This window comes from Apis laboriosa, unplaced genomic scaffold (assembly GCF_014066325.1).
Source record: "Apis laboriosa isolate Shangri-la unplaced genomic scaffold, ASM1406632v1 scaffold112_cov148, whole genome shotgun sequence".
Taxonomy (NCBI): Eukaryota; Metazoa; Arthropoda; class Insecta; order Hymenoptera; family Apidae; genus Apis; species Apis laboriosa.
This window is the reverse complement of record NW_025220865.1, coordinates 4,793,847-4,806,877: the sequence shown is the minus strand read 5'-3', so window position 1 is coordinate 4,806,877 and position 13,031 is coordinate 4,793,847. Positions and strand designations below refer to the sequence as shown.

Below are 13,031 nucleotides of genomic sequence, written 5' to 3'. Positions count from 1 at the left end.
ATATTTTTTAACAAATCGTTTCGAAATTGGTAAGAATTTTACTCTGGAATTAGAAATTCGAGGCAAATTAAAATGATTAAAAATGTCAGCTCTTTCTCCGTTACAAAAGTAAAAATAATTCTATCATTTTTTTTTTTTTTTTTCTCCCCCTCGGCAAATAATTGACGCATGACCGATAATCACCAGCTTTCCGCCCGTTTCTACCGTATTCCCATTAGCTTTAAAACCGCCATGGTTTCCCTCCTTCCCCTGCCCCTCCTCCGCCGTGTATTTACAGCCAAAAGCGGATAATACTTTCGCGCAAACCCGTTCCGCTTCCGGCATTCCGACAACAAAGTACTTTCACGCATTGCAACATGCTGGAAATGTGTAGTTAATGGCGGCTTACACGGGGATTAAAATCTTGCGTAGGAGAGCACGGCGCCCCTCCCTTCCCCCTTCCCCCCTCCCCCTCCCCCTCCCCCTCCCCCCTTTTTTCTCGCCAATTCTCAATGTTTCACTCACGTATTTCAAACACCGAATTAAACACCTTATACCTTTATATATACCTTTTACCCTCGATCAAATTCTCAATCATCAAATAAAAATCGTGCAAATTATCAAATGCAAGCACGTCACGTGATGTTAACGCATACGATGTTAAACAACACGACAAAACGAACACAGATGCTCAAAAGATCACGTTAATTCCAACAAACTCGTTTGCCTCATCGCATTCGAATATATTATCCCGAATTAAAAACCTTTGATAAAGTATATATATATATATATATATATATATACAGATCAGGCCAGTGATAAAATACGCGATTGGCGCGCGCCGCAAAATCTCATGGGATACGGGCCCCGTTGGAATTTCCACGGTGTTGGTATATATAAACCCTGGAGAGGCTGGCGGCCCTCGGTCAATGTAAATTCTCCGAACACACGGGCTTTTCGGCTAATGGTGGCGATGCTGGGTGTGTATGCTACTATGGCTATCAATTTAACGGTGTAAGTCCGTAATATAGCACCAGAGTCCAGAACCAGCGAGAGAGAGAGAGAGAGAGAGAGAGAGAGAGAGAGAGAGAGAGAGAGAGAGGAGGGAGGGAGGGAGAGGGATGGAGAGACCTGGCCTGGAACAGCCACCACCCTCTCCCACCACCCCCTTAAAACTGGCCAACGAAGTAAGAGGATTAAAGTGCGGGCTCGCGAGGGTGAAGTGAGGAGGGAGGGGGTGGTGGTTCCGTTTTTATATAACCTTCCAATATTTCAACCGTTTTTGCCGGGGCTCGCGTTAATCAACTCGAGAAATGAATTTAATAACCGACCGCGGGAAGAAAATCGGGGAGAAATCGTTTCCGCGATGATCCCTCGGATCCGCCGTCTCGTTTGTACGAGGCTGAAACGCGGTGGCGATGGTTCACGATGGGGAGGGGGGCAGGATGGGGGGAGGGGTTGGAACAAATTTTTTTCCACGCTTCGTTTGATCGGTTTGATATCTTTTTTTTTTTTTTTTTTTTTTTTTTTTTTTTTTTTTTTTTTTTTTACTCTCCTTTCCCTTCTTTTATAGGAGAGAGAGATCCGTAGAAAAAGAGAAAAATTAACGGGTTATATTAAAATTGTATGCGATATGTATGTTTTCAAACGGTATGTCGAATAATTTTGTGAATTGAATAGAATGGAAATGTCTGTAAACGATATATGATTAATTTGTTCTTCGTTAATAAAGCGATTCAAAAAATTCCAATTTCTTACGAAATCCAATCATTCATCCCCTTAATAAATGCCGCATGAAAATATATAATCAATAAAATAAAACAATTATTCGTAATATCATTAGAGGATAGACGTTTAAAAATTCGAATTTCTTGCAAAACCATTCATCCATTTTCATCCCTTACAAATATTCTAAAAAATGTATAATCAATAAAATAAAACAATTATTCGTAATATCATTAGAGGATAGACGTTTAAAAATTCGAATTTCTTACAAAATCGTTCATCCATTTTCATCCCCTTAATAAATGCCGTATGAAAATATATAATTAATAAAATAAAACAATTATTATAATATCGTAAATTATATTACAATAATTATTACAATATCATTAGAGGATAGACCTTTAAAAATTCGAATTTCTTGCAAAACCATTCATCCATTTTCATCCCTTACAAATATTTTAAAAAATATATAATCAATGAAATAAAACAATTATTCGTAATATCATTAGATAGACCTATAAAAATTCGAATTTCTTGCAAAATCGTTCATCCATTTTCATCCCTTATAAATATTCTAAAAAATGTATAATCAATTCATAATATCATTACAAAATAGACCTTTAAAAATCCGAACTTTCTACAAAGTCCATATTCATCCACTTTCATCGACCCCTTATACGTGGAAAAAAAAAAAGAAACGTGCGATGAAAATAAAAGGAATATTCGATATAAACGAAGAAACAAGGGAGGAGCAACACCTTGACAGAGAGAAGTGGAAAAGGTAGAGAAGACTGGCGAAAAAGATTCAAGCTGGGTCCGATATTGAGGATCACGGTTGCACGACCGCATTATTCGTTGGATCGGCGCGGGCCTCGTAACGCGGGTATCGAATTTCGATTAATCGATCGGCCGGCCATTAAGCGGCAGAGCGGGCAGGGCCATTAATAAGAGGGAGGGGGTTAGTTAATATTGCAAAGAGGCTCGCGCGGTTCACGGATTCCGCGCCGCGTAACGTCGACACCTTCCTTCAGAGACGGATGACGGGGACCGAATAATAAAGAATGGGCGTTGGAGGAGTGCATTTCTCAAATTTTTCCACCCTCCTCCTCCTCCTCCCTCTCTCTCTTTCATCCTTCCACCCTAAGAGGACTTCTCATTCTTCCTCGTCGAGGGCCCATTCCCGCTTTGACACACGCCCTCGCGTATTAGACGCGAGCTTCGCCTCTGCTCTGTAATTTTTTTTAAGGGGTGGGCGCCGCGCGATCCTCCTCCGCTCTTTGTCGTTGCTTCTCTGTTTTCTTTTTCTTTTTTTTTTTTTTTTTTCTTTCATTTGCAAACGCGAATCCTTTGTCGGGCAACGCACGTGGAAAGATGGAAATTCGCGTCGTCCTCTTTCCAGATCTTGTTTCGATCTTGATAAAGACGATAAGTAGAAATTTTATGCGAATGTCATGGAGTATAGTTCGATTGCTTTATTTTAAGGAAATATTCAAATCATTTGATTCTCCAGAAATTTTAGAACTCGCGATACGAATGTACGATCAAACGTATGAAAATTTTTCTAACCTGCAATTTTAATTTTGAATATTCAAGTAAAAAGATAAACGAGCGTTCGTTCGAGATAACGTAATCTGTAAAACAATAAATTATCTTCCACTGCGCTCGACTTTCAATCATTTTTCAATCAAATAAATAAATAGATTAAAAAATGATATATATCTCTCCCCAAAATGATAAATCCCACTTTAACGGGGGAGGATAAAATACTTCATTTTCCTGGTGGTGGAGGATTACAAGCCGTCTTTTTTTCCAACAGTTTTAATTAGTTTCAAGTTTAACGCGGGCCATAATAATTGTGACCATCCACGCTTCCAAGCCGAGCGTGGGGGTGGCTAAAGAAAACAAGGGTGAAGTGAAAAGTGGAGCAATTTGCGTATCTGGAATGTAATTAGGTCTAAAGGGCGTTGTCATTATTGTCAGCCGGGCCATTGACTCTGACCACTGTCAGAGAGAGAAAGAGAGCCATTCCGGATTCTCGCAGGTTGAGAAGTCTGGCTTCACGATCCTTCTGACAACCCATTTACACGCTGTTTAAATGTTCCAGCTGCATGAGCCGGATACGTAATGGACTATTACAATGGAGGATTATTAGCAAACCTCAAGGAACTATTTCCCCCCTTCCTCTCGAAACGTTTGCGCCAATTTTATTCGAGAATTTCGAACAAATAAATAAATAAATAAATAAATAAATAAATAAATAAATATTGGAAATTGTCGGAGCTAAGAAAGATAAAATATTCCCGTTCGGAAGGAGAATACGTTGAATCTCGTTACTGGAACTCGAAACGTGACCAAACAAATTAAATACGTAAAGAGTTAATTGGATAAAGAATGAAGCGTTTAACAGTTCATTACGTATATACGCTTAAAATGAAACGAATGCCTGCGCAATAAAACCAGTCAAGTTTTATCGAGTATCGCGTCGTACGCTCTTAAAAAAAATCTCCTCTCTCGAAAAGCTAGGAACAAGTTAACGTGACTCTGCTAAAGTTTCCTTCGCGCTTCGCTTCGTAAAAATCACACACTTTCAGACATAAAGACGATCTCCTATTATTTTCCTATTATCATCTTCCTCCGTTGTGAATATTAAACCGTGGATAATATAAAACGATTCTTAATTATTCCTGATGGATAGGGGAGAGAGAGAGAGAGAGAGAGAGAGAGAGAGAAGAAACATCGAAACAATGCACGTTTAATCGCGTAAGAAATTTCACGGGAGGAACGTTTGCCAAGGGCCAAGAAGCCAACGGCATACTTGCGCAACTTCCGCCGGAACGAAAGTCTCTCGAACATGGAGGAGGGGGTATAATACCTAACTACTGTTCCCGTTGTTTGATTATACAACGATCCGCGTAAACTTTCCACGACAGTTGGAAATGGCTATTACGAAGTTGAAATCGAAGTTACAATGTAAACACGTTTCATCCACGGCCAACCTAACGCAACCCCTCCGCCCCTTCCGGTTAATCCAATCTTCGATTTCGAGTAATTGTACGATTTTGGATCGCGTAATAATTCGAAAACTTTGCGTCGAAGAAAAATGTTATTGCCTTCTTCTTTTTCTTTTTCAAAATGAATCTTTATAAATATTTTTTCTATATCCACGGCCTTCCTACTCTCTCTTTCTCTCTCTCTCTCTCTCTCTCTCTCGGTGAGAATCTCGTCAGAATCAATGTTGACAATAATGACAACTTTAGACCTAATTACAATTCCAGATACGCAAATTGCTCTATTTTTCACTTCACCTTTTCACTTCTTTTCTTTACCTTCGGCTTGGAAGCATGGACGGCTCACATTATTACGCCGTTACGCGTTAAACTCGAAACTAATGGAAATTAAGATAAAAATAATTGTCGAGAATTCGTTGGATTTTAGAATTTTAGTAAAAATTCTTTGCTTGCTATATCTATCGCAAAACTACCACACCGCCCCCTTTTCCAATTACGTTTGAACGTCCGTGCCACTTTGGAGGAATTGTGCATTCCCCGGGCTATCCTGGACTTATTCCCCGCGTTGAAAGAAGGGTTGACAGAGGGCGGGGGATGGGGGTGCAGGTGCGTTTTTCGCCGGGGGGGGGACGTGTACGGGGCTTTCATTAGCCGCAGGAAATTAAGCCAGAACCGCTGGAGCCGCCCCCGAGAGCGGCGGGGATAGAGAGGGTGTCGAATATCGCACCCTGGGGGGCTAGAATCCCGAAAATTGAGTCACGCAAGGATGTGTCCCCCTGACAAGGGGGATGATATCCTTGGAACGAGTATATGTTTTCATTTTTCTCCAATTCAACCCCCCATGTGACAATGTCGCTTCCCTCCTCTTCCCCACCGCTCTTTTCCACCCACCCCTACGATATAAAATTACAAAATTATGCGAAAATTATAGGTAACATTCTCGAAGAGAATAACAAAAATACACAGAAAAAATTTTAAAAAGTATCTTCGTCAATCGAAAAGTAATTCGAAAAATTATCTCGATAACCTCTCCAATCCAAACGATCGTTCGAAATCCTAAAGATTTTTTCGAATAAAACTGCCTGCTCGCTCCTCCTCGAAAGTCGAAAGAAAATCACAGAAAGGGTTATTTCGAAGCCATCCGATCCGAGAGGGTAATCTTCGATGCGGATTGTCACGCGAAGAGGGTCGTGCAAAATCGAAAATGTCCATCGATTTTTATCCCTCCCCATTCCTGTATAATAATACACACACATACACACACAGGGGGAGAAGAAGAAGGGCGCGTGGGCCACGCTTTAAACCCTCGATTACGCTGGTCACGTGTCGTGTCCTGTGCGATACGAAAGTCGCATACAAAAAGTTTTTCTCGACGAGGAGAAGGGTTGGAGGGTTCCCTCTGCGCTCGTACTACCCTCTTGCACCTCTCGTTGTACACTTGTTGTACGCTGCGTCTCGCCGGCTTTCGCACGTTCGTGATGGAGGATGTTGAAGGGGAGGGGGAGAGAGAGAGAAGGAAAAGTTGGGAGAGCATTAGGAGAGACACGTGCGCGATGATATCTCCATTGCAAACAATAGTTCGATGGGGAGAGATGAAGCTTTTTTATTTTTTTTTTGAAGATGTTTGAATAGTTTTAAGTTAAATCCCTTTCTCTCGAGAGTAATTCTTTTTTGAAGAAAAGTTCTTTCTTGGATTCTTGCAAGCTGAGGAATCGAAACGAGGAACGTTGAATATTTCGTGCGAAGTGGATTTGTTGCGAGGATAACGATAATTGTAAATTATAATAAAAAAAAAAAAATAGAAGGATTGAAAAGTGCGAAAAATGATTATAATTGTATTTGTACCTATGTACACGTTGTTTAAAAATATATCTATTTGAATTTTTGAATATATATATATATATGTAAAAAGAACGAAATATTTAATTCACGAGAAAAAAAATCAATATTGAACGTAGCATGTAAACGAAGCACGTTCGAGGAGAGATACAGGCGGGATTATTATTAATTTCTGAAATGGCGGTATTCATTCTCACAATATCTCTCAATAAGCGTAACGCAATACATAAACCAATCCAATTACACCGTCAATTCAACCGCTTCGACGACGCATAACAATTACGGAAAACAGACTAAACCCAATTTTAAACAACTGTATTCGAATGTTTACACTCAATTTATCCTTGCTTATAATTCAAACTTGCGTCTCTTTTTTTCTATTTATTTATTTCTTTTTATTTTTTTTTTTTTTCCTACATAAAATCCTCTTCCGTCACTCTTCCGAATTTCGAATCACTTTTTCTCCGCAACAATACTCGATAAACAGAAATCTAATCCGATCTAACTAATCCAAAACTTGGACTTAATACCAAAATTTTTAAACGACAGATTGCTATACTCGATACGTATATATATATATATATATATATCTTAATCAAATATTATCGACAAACATACCATCGAGAAAGAAAAATGGCGTCAGCTTCACTTAAGAGACTCGAAAAACGAATAAAGCAATAACATCGCCAAAGATATTACACCAATTACACCCGAGGAGCAAACAAAGAGACGAGACTTGGAGAAAAATTCTCCCTCTCTCTCTCTCTCTTGGATGGTCGCCTGCAGTTGTTTGGAGAAGGGGGAGGGGAAGGATTGCGTGGTTCTGGCTCGACAGAGCCTAAAGGGGGAGGGGGAGGGAGGAATCGGCAGGATTGGAAGAATAACGGACCGTGAGAAATGTGATGAATTACGAGGTGCTCGATAATAAAGAGGCGAAAAGGAAGGGGAGAGGGGAGGACAGAAGGGACGAGGAACGCATGAATAAACGAGTAAGAGTTGATGAACTACGGGGTAGAACTAACACACGGGACAAATCAGGTTGCTCGAAGTCGACGAGGATTTTCAGTAATTTCGTAGCGACATCGGCTGCTGCTGCTGCTGCTGAGCGTGCTGCTTCCCTCCTCCTCCTCCTCCTCCTCCAATCTTCGTTCACGCTCACGTTTCACGTTTTCTCCCGTCCACGTAACGAACGGTATTCCGCTGATCACGAATAATTTCTTTCTGGAGAGTCCATTAGGGGGGACCGTTCCCCCCCCCCTCCCCCTCTCCATTGCTTTCGACGCCTCGTCCATTTGAAAAAACTGAAAGGACTATTAAAAAAAAAAAAATCTTCTTTACAAATGATGCTCTGCCCTGATCCTCGACGAAGGAATATCGATTCGATGATCGACTCGATGATGAAAATGGAGGTTTTAGATCGTCAATAGTTTTAAGGTGATTCGTTCCAATTTCATTGTTGCTATTTTCTATGTTGTTTTCCAACAATTTACAATTTTCAATAACTTCGAGTTAATATTTCGAGGCTCTATATTAAATTGAATTGAGGAGAGAGAGAGAGAGAGAGAGAGAGAGAGAGAAAAATTGATATAATCAGGAACACGTTATCGAGATCGAAAAAGGTAGATATATTCAAGAGGTGCGCTTCGGGGGACGGTTGAAAAGCTGATAAAGCTGCTTCGTATTCAATTTAAAACGATGTTGAAGAGGAGACTGTGGGGTCGATGATGGCCCAAATTTATCGTCGGAATCTATTATTTCTTCTGGCGGCGCCCACCACCTTTTCTCATATTCCGCCTACTGCTGCTACCCCCTCCCTTCCTCCTCCCTTTCGTCCCGATTTCCGGAAAAGAGAGAGAGAGAGAGAGAAGAGAACGATCTTTTTCCGCCAAATCAACCCGGCAAATTGGGGCTTGCAAATGATCCCGCCTTAAAGATTCCGCTAATTGTAACGATGGGAGGAGATGGGCGGATTTCCAGGGAAGAAATCTTACCGCTAAACTAATTGCGACCGGTGAAAGAAGGAAGGAAGGAAGGAAGGAGGGTAGGAACGAAGTTGACATTCTATGGGACAGAATGTCTCGGGATTACTCGCTCGCTTTTTGTTAACTTCTTCTTTTCTTTTTTTTTTTTCCGACTCGAGAAGTGGAGAGTTACGTAAGGGTGAGGTTCTTTTTAAGGGTAATGGTAAATTGGATTAATTAACTCTCGATTTTTTGCCGGGGCTTTGTACGACAGGTAGATATAAAGTAATATTTATTTAATCCTTTGAATCCGTTGTTATTCTAAATAACATTTCGCGTATTTTGTAAATTTTTTTTGAAAATTTATGATGAATTTCTGAAACGTTCTTCAAACATAAAATATTCCCTTTCATCATACGTCAAAATTATTACTATTGCTTACTTTCACTCAAACTTATTTTACAAATTATTACAAATAATTATTACAATTATTACAAATAAATTTATTATCGATATATCTCTTAGTCCTTCAAATAATACGTTCCTGCAATATACGTATATACATTGCATGGAGAAAGGAAATAAAACAGAATTCTTAATCTTTTTGTGAAAAAAAAAAAAAAAAAAAGAAATCGAGAAAATCGGCTACATGTTTCACGATCGATCGAGAGGAAACAAGAACGAACGAGTTTACAGCAACATGCAACAACGGAGCCGCATCTCATTTCCTCTGCGGTGTAAAGTCAACGATGGCAGCGATTTGGCAAAAAGGAGAGGAGAGAGAAAAAAAAAAAAAAAAAGGAAAGGGAAGGTCGAGCTAACATTCAGCGATCGAAGATTCGATAATCGCAGGGAGCTCGTTCGCGGCAGCGATACGGCTGGCAGCGTCCAATTACCGATCGGTAATTGGGGCAGAATTTCTGCTGAGCTTAAATTCGCGCTCCGGTGTCCAAATCCCCCTCCTCCAATCCCCGTCCACGGTCACTCCCGCGCCCAACTCTTCGTTAATTAAACCGATTAAACCCGTGACCCCCCTCCCCCTCTTTTTTTGCAATGCGCAGAAGAGGGAAATACGGCCTCGCAGCTTACGCTTCTCGATACGCTTATGAACGATGACGATGAATTGTGAAAAAGAAAAAGAAGGTGAGAATGTAGAAAAAAAAAAAAAAAAAAAAATAGAAAAAGAAAAGGAAGAAATGAGAACGCTTGGAATCTTTCGAATGTTTTGGATTTTGTCGAAGATTTCTGAGAGAATATCGTTAACAAATATGAGAATCTTAGATATTTCGTTTGGGGAGGGAAAAGATGAGAATGTCGTTCGATTTTTGGATGGGAGCTGAGGAGGGAATTGTAGATGAGAGTATATTATTCTCGTGGATATTTGGTACTCGATCTCGATGAGAATATACGATTCTTGGATATATCTGAATTGACGAGGGAATATTATTCTCGATTTTTTGGATGCTTGAATTAATTTTGAAAATTGTTCTTGGATTATTTGGATTAATCGAAAATTTTGGATAAGAATATCGTTCGATTTTTGAATACCTGGATTAACTTGAAAAATTGTTCGATTCTTGAGTTATTTGGATTTATAGAAAATCTTGGATGAGAATATCGTTCGATTCTTGGATACCTGAATTAACTTGAAAAATTGTTCGATTCTTGAGTTATTTGGATTTATAGAAAATCTTGGATGAGAATATCGTTCGATTTTTGGATAGCTAAGAAGAGAGTCGAAAATATACGATTCTTGGATATCTGAATTGGCGAGAAAACATTATTCTCGTTTTTTGGATGCTTGAATTAATTTGGAAAATTGTTCCATTCTTGGATAGCTAAGGAGAGAGTCGTCGATGAGAATATATCTTGGATATATCTGAATTGATGAGAGAATATCATTCGATTTTTGCATACCTGAATTAACTTGGAAAATTATTCAATTCTTTGGTTTATTTGAATTAATCGAAAATCTTGGATGAGAATTTTTGGATAGCTAAGAAGAGAATCGTCGAAAATATATAATTCTTGGATATATCATGGAATTGATGAGAGAATATCGTTCGATTTTTGGATATTTGAATTAATTTCTCGATTCTTGGGTTATTTGGATTAAAAATTTTAGATGAGAATATCGTTCGATTTTTGGATACCTGAATTAACTTGGAAAATTATTCAATTCTTGGTTTATTTGGATTAATCGAAAATCTTGGATGAGAATTTTTGGATAGCTAAGGAAAGAATCGTCGAAAATATATAATTCTTGGATATATCTTGGAATTGATGAGAGAATATCGTTCGATTTTTGGATACCTGAATTAACTTAAAAAATTGTTCGATTCTTAGTTGGATTAATCGAAAATCTTGGATGAGAATATCGTTCGATTTTTGGATATTTGAATTAATTTCTCGATTCTTGGGTTGTTTGGATTAAAAATTTTAAATGAAAATATCGTTCGATTTTTGGATTAACTTAAACTTGAATTAACTTAAAAAATTGTTCGATTCTTAGTATTAATCGAAAATCTTGGATGAGAATATCGTTCGATTTTTGGATAGCTAAGGAGAGAATCGTCGAAAATATACAATTCTTGGATATATCTTGAGAGAATATCATTCGATTTTTGGATATTTGAATTAATCGCTCGATTCTTAGGTTATTTGGATTAATTGAAAATTTTGGACGAGGATAAAACGTGGATGCATTGGGTGAAGATATGGATGAGAATACAGCTTGATTCTTAGATACTTGGGTCGAAGGAAATTTCATTGTGGAAATGTGAAGTTTGTGCCGCGTTGTTGCCGGTCGGCGGTTGGAAAGTTTGAGAAGATTGGATTACGGAAGTTACGAAACGGTTCTTCGCGTCTTTTGAAGTAATTTCGCGAATTTCGCGAGGATTATCGTTTATTTAATTCTTGTTATTATTTTCCCCAGAGTTTGGTCCAGCTCCGTCGATTTTTATTCTTGTTAAACAATTGTTAATAGCTATACGATTTCTTGGTAAAATTTTAAATATAATTTTATACAATCGACATTGAAAGAGTATGAATAATAACCACTTATTCTTCATTTATCATAAAAATTTCATTCAAAATAAGAGACGCGTAATCGATTATACCTTAAATAAATCGCAATCAAAGACACGATTCGAGATCTCGAACAAATCACAATACGTAAAAAGTAATTATAAAGGAAGCCACGATTTCATACTTTTCGTTCGAAATTAATTTCTTCCTTTCCTTTCACGCCAAACTACTACGCAATTACTACAAAATGTTCACCGATATTCTCGTTACACTTTTATCGATGCTTCTTCGATCTTTTATTCCTCGTTACCATTGTGACCCGTATTCCGGTTAAAAGTCAAGGAAACGATATAATCGAAGAAGCACGTAATTGAATAATCAATCGTTGCCAAGTATCCATTATTGTAACTCGGCTTGCGTCGAACGAGAGCGGAAGCGGAAGAGGAATAATTAATAAATAATTGTCCATAATTCAGAAGGCAGGATAAAAATAAAATAAAATAAAATGAAATGAAATACAGCCAGAATCAAAAATTCCAAATTTTATTGTACAAATAAAACTGAATATATTGTTTAATTGTAAAAAATAATTTTTAAATAATAACAATAAAAAGAAAAAATATATAAAACGATATAAATCTCCAGATGCAAGAATTCCACTTTGTTGCTAAACTCTACAAAGATTGGACGCTCGAGGGTATCTTCAAACTTCAACTCTTTTCCTGTTGCAGTTGATCATTGATTCGATTGATACACCGCAATGAAAAAAAAAAAAAAAAAAAAAACGCGCCAGACAAAAAGAAACGAAAACGAAAGAAAAAGGAAACTACTACACTCGTTAGACGTGGTGTATAGTTTCATCATCGAAGCCTCGCGGTGGCGCATTTTAAAAGGCAGCCACCGCGTTTATTATACGGCCTCTCTCGTTCATTACGCTCATAATTACCCACGGAAGACCGATTCGAATCAAAGTGACCAAAGGCTGATATGGGCTGAATCCGTGCAACTGAATAAAAACCCGGCTCACCCCAGCATAAAACACACGAATTTTATTCTCATCCTCCATTAAAGACGCGCACGAATATGGCGATGGAATGAAACCTATTTCTTGGTACCTAATATCACCCAATACCCGTAATGACTATAATGAAACCAAAAATTGACCGAAACGAACGGACGAATTTTTTCGTTTTTCTCGAAGACGACGAAAAGATCGAAAATCGATCCGATCACGTATTGATATTTCTGACAAACATCACAAACAATTTGTTTAATTATTTACAAATCTAGTTAATTTTTCGATGGAATTCTTCGTCATAAATTTAACGAATTTTCTTATTTTTCTCGAAGACGATGAAAAGATCGAAAATCGATCCGATCACATATTAACCACTGAAAAGAGGTTCTGACAAACATCATGAATAATTTATTTAATTATTTATAGAGCTAGGCACTTTTCGAGAAGACTGAATCCTCCATCACAAATTTAACG

General features: G+C 38.2%; 1 protein-coding gene across 16 annotated transcripts in view; it reads right to left on the bottom strand.

Annotated features, from left to right (window-relative positions):
• The window catches only part of LOC122714451 (CUGBP Elav-like family member 2), a 506,303-nt gene that overhangs the window by 244,811 nt on the left and 248,461 nt on the right, over window positions 1-13,031 (bottom strand). The window lies entirely within an intron of this gene.